The sequence below is a fragment of the Bombina bombina genome, chromosome 3, assembly GCF_027579735.1.
Source record: "Bombina bombina isolate aBomBom1 chromosome 3, aBomBom1.pri, whole genome shotgun sequence".
NCBI lineage: Eukaryota > Metazoa > Chordata > Amphibia > Anura > Bombinatoridae > Bombina > Bombina bombina.
In genome coordinates, this window is record NC_069501.1 from 30,694,751 (window position 1) to 30,699,750 (window position 5,000).

Genomic DNA, 5,000 nt, shown 5'->3' on the forward strand with positions numbered 1-5,000 from the left:
TCCCATGCTGCCCTCCAGTCTTGTCTAGGCTCAATCTCAGACCATAACAACACTAACCCAGGAAAAAGCTCCAACAACCTCCTCACATCCCTCTTCATTCTTTCCACTAACTCTTTTTGGGACATAAACCCTAAATCATTCCCCCCAACATGTATCAACAATACCTCAGGAGGCCGAAACAATCGAGCGTATTCCACCACTTTCACCAACAACTGGTCCCACCTCATGCCTCTGAAGCCAAGCCAGCGAATGTTGACTTCCTCTGGCGACCACCCCAGCTGTCCCTTATTGTCCTTAACCACTGCTGCTTTCTTTGCCCAGTATATATACGAATGGCCCATCAACCAACACTGCACCGGACCTGTATAAACATAACAACACAACAAAACCATTAACATCGTATCAGAGCCGGTCTAACATATGACATGTAACTACTAGAAGCCCACCTCCCAATTCTCTTTATCCCTGCCACCTCTATCCCCAAGGCGTGAGCCTCCGTCGCCGCCCCGATTCTGAAAGAGTGCGTTCCAAACTCCCTTGGCTCCCAACCCCCCAAGCTGACACATCTCCTAAAAACCGCCTGGAATTGAAACTGTGATAAAACTGACCCATCCTCATGGATCAACAACGGACCCCCTTTCTGGGGCCTCAATCCCATGTACTCCTGGAACCCCCCAACCGGACAACAAGCCCCTCCCATAGCTTTTAGCGTTATCTGACACCCTTTTCCTTCTTGGTCCGTTTTAGATTTCCTCAACCAAATTGTTAAAACCCCATCCCCTATGGCTACGTCCGCCAACTGGATCCCACTTCCATCTTTCCTATTCCTCCCCACCAATTCCGATATCCTAAAGGCCCCAAAGAACGCTAACACAAACGCTAACTTGAACAATTTTACCTCAAAATCTGAATAACATGCTTCCTTTAACTTGTCCACTATCCTGGTCAGAACCGCAAATACCACAGGCCTCCTGCCATCCTGCGTCTTTTTGCCTTTACATAATCCTCTCGCCGCCATCCTAACCATGAACTTTTTAGTCCCGTCTTCCAAACCCATGAGTTGCCACAGGAATGACATAGCTGCTAGCCTTCTCCTCACCATGGATTTTGAAATCCCTTTTTGTTGCCACACCAGCATCCAATCCAATAAGGCCGCCACCCTGTCTTCATATGATTGCACCCCCCCCCAGTGTTGTAAAAATTCGAACCACAGAGACCATACCTGTGTGTATGCCTTCCATGTGCCCGGAGCTACCGCTCCCCTCACCATATTCAACCTGTTACGAATGCTCTCTCCCATAACGACACCGGACATTGCGATCCCCTCTCCTCCGCCTCCGGAGCCAACCAACGAAATCGCTCCCACTGCAAACGGGAAAGAGCGTCAGCCACATTATTCTGTTTACCTGGAACATGCACAGCACGAAACAGAACATTGCATTTTAAGCATTTCAACACAAACAAGCGTAACAAATGAACCACAGGCAGGGATGAAGCAGACAAACGATTTACGGCTAACACCACGCCCATATTGTCTGAGTGAAACGTAACCCTCTTATCCGCTAGCAGATTAGGCCATACTTCCAGAGCTACCACCAGGGGAAACAATTCTAAGTACACCAAGTTCTTCGTCAAACCTACCTTCACCCACTCCTCTGGCCATTGTCCCACACACCATTTCCCTTGTAGGTAAGCCCCGAAACGAACCGCCCCTGCCGCATCCGTATATAGGTGCAGCTCCTCCTCTGCTGCCACGGCCTCTTGAACCAGCGCCTTCCCATTGAATGTTTCCAGAAACTGTTTCCAAATGACCAAATCCTCCTTGAGTTCGACCCCCAACCGGATCCTATGGCTGGGCTCCCGCACACCGGCTGTAGCCAGGGACAGCTTCCTCGTAAATATCCTTCCTACCGGGATGATCCGACATGCAAAATTAAACTTGCCGATCAGCGACTGCAACTCCCTCAACTGAAGCTTCCGCTTCCCCAATGCCACATTAATCGCCTCCGCCAAGCACTTCACTTTGTCTGCTGGTAATCTACACTCCATCCGCACTGAGTCGATCTGGATCCCCAAAAAACTCATGCATGTAGACGGGCCCTCTGTCTTGTCAGCTGCCACCGGAATACCAAATTGTTCTGCCACCTCCATGAAACCCTCCATCAACTGTTCGCAATCCCCCGTTCCCTCCGGGCCCACAAATAAAAAATCATCAAGGTAGTGGACCACAGAGTCCAACCCCGATTTTCGTCTAACCACCCACTCCACGAAACTGCTAAATTTTTCAAAATATGCACATGATATCGAGCAGCCCATCGGCAGGCAGAGGTCAACAAAGTATTCCCCTTCAAAATAGCAACCCAACAAGTGGTGACACCGCGGGTGCACCGGCAACAGCCGAAAGGCTGCCTCCACATCCACCTTAGCCATTCGAGCCCCCACCCCTGCGGACCGCACTAGCTCCACCGCTCTGTCAAATGACGCGTATCGAACCGCTGCCACCTCCGGCGCTATTCCATCATTCACCGACTCCCCTTTGGGATATGATAAGTGGTGGATCATCCGGAACTGGCCCGCAGTCTTTTTCGGGACCACTCCAAGCGGGGAAACCCTCAGGTTATCCAACGGGATCTCCTTGAATGGGCCCGCCATCCTCCCCAGCGCTACTTCCTTCCCTAATTTTGCCCTCACCACCTCAGGAAACATCCTAGCCGATTTCAAATTCCCATGCGCCCTAAATCCCCTTGTGTCATCAAATGGTATCCAGAACCCAGAGCTAAATCCCGACAACAATAGCTCCGCGTCCTGCTTCCCCCTCCGCCCCTTAGCGTATTGCTTTAGCCAAGGGACCATCTCTACGACCTTCACCGGTGTCCTGGCCCTGTGAACCCACTTCCCCTGGCTTAACAACCCCTTTTCCTTTCTTGAAACACTTTGCAAAACTGTGGGCTCCCCCACAACCCGAACATTCGTGCTTATACTTACAGGACCCTCCAAATCTGCACTGGCCATCGTTAAACTGGAAACAAAGGCCCTTTCTGAGTGCCACTGCCGCTGTTGTTCCGGCCCCCCCGGACCCCGTCCCCCCTGACCCTCGAAAGGACTGCCCCCCCCTAAGCGGCGTCATCATCTCCAACCAGATCCCCATGTCCCGATCGTCCCACTTCATGTCTGGTCGCACTGCTATCCTCTGCCGGAACTGCTCGTCGTACCTCCACCACGCCATCCCCCCGTACGTCCGATAGGCCGCTGATATTTCATCATAGTAACAGAATAACGCCGAGCCCTGTTCCGGGAACTTTTCCGCCGTCACGCTAGCTAGGATGCAGAAAGCCCGAGACCAATTCCCAAATGTCTTTGGCAGCTTTCTGTAACGCTTCTTACGCTCCTCCTCCTCTTTCTTTCCTTGCTCCACCTTCGGATCCTCCTTGATCTCCACAAATTGCTCAAGAGGGAGCAAGGAGAATATCTCTAAGAATTCCCGCTTCCAAATCTTTTCTTTTATTTCTTGTGACAAGTGGATCCCCAGCGGCCCAATCGTGCATAAACAGGGCCTGGTCATGGCTACTTCCGCCACTTTAATAGAACCCCCCGAGCCACTCACCGCTGCCCCTGCCAGTGTACTCTGAGCCCCCACCTGTTGTCCCCAAACCCCTGCTACCGTTCCTCCTTCCCCACATTGCTTCTCAACCTGCGCTACCAAATCTCTCAAACCTTTCAATAGTGTTGCCACCCCTTCATGAGAATTCCCTATAGTACTTGTGCCTACAGATGCGATTGGAGTTACTCCAGACACCTCACCTGTACTGGGAGATGCCGTAGCCGGTCCCGAGCTGCCGGCCCTTCCGTTTCCACTTCTGTCCGCGTCTGTCCTTCTCCTTTCAACCGACCTTCTGCTTGCTCCCGTCCGTTCAGCCGAGTGCGCTCTGGGCCTAGACCTCCCTCTGTCCATGCTCCTGCCTCTCCTTGGGGACCTATCCAACCTGCCCCATGTAGGGGAAGCATGCCGTTGTCTCCTTCTCCTATCATCCACTGGGGAACGGGACCTCTCCCGCCGACCCCCTGCTCCAGCTCCACTGCTCCTCTGAGCGCTACGCCTAGCGCCGTGTCCCGCTCCAGCCTGTGAAGAAAGAGGATTGTCAAGGCCAGCCCCACCGGACCACCCCGTACCAGTCCTGCCCCCGCTGCCACTGCTCCTCTGCTCCCGGCCCGTCTCCTGGCTGGGCCCCCTACCACACCTTTCTCCCCCAACAGCACCAGGCGTCACCATTTGCAACAATTGAGCTAAGACCCTCATGTCGCCTACCTGGTCCGCCGTAGTATCTCCAACGTCCCCACCATCTTGCTGTTCCTCTTCAAATTCGTTGTACGAATCCAAGAAGATGGTGTCCATATCCGCCTCATTGAAATCTGGCTCCGGCAAAGGCGACCCCTGCTCCACAGGTCCGCCGTCCCTGCTCCTGCCCGACGCTCCACTCCCTGCTGCGTGACCAGAGGAGAAAAGAAGGTGCACACAAAGCCACATGTTACTATCCAACCACAAAATCATGCCCAGGGAAGAGAGAGGGGGGGGGGGGGGGAGGAGGGGGGGGGGGGGGGGGGGGGGGGGGGGGGGAGGAGGGTTGGGGAGGAGGGTTGGGGGGGGGGGGGGAGGGGGCACAACAAACCGAAAAAGGGGGGGGGGGGTGGGTTTGGGTGCAAAGCATCTCTTCCTCAAACAGGCCGTCAAGCCACCCCCCCTACCCCCAGCAGGCTTACCTAATCCCTTTTCCCTTTCTTCATATCCTTCCTCACAGCCAGGGTTCCCCTACTAACCCACGCTCCCAGTGGCTTAAAGTTAACTGCCAGGAGTCCAAGCCATATTTAAAACTAACTCTGTTACAAAATGGTAGCCCGACCCATAGCCCCCCCCCCCCTTGGGGCCCCCCATTACCGTCCCAACCCCTTACAGGACAGTCCACCTTTGTCCCTTAATCCCACACCACTTTATCTACAGTGGG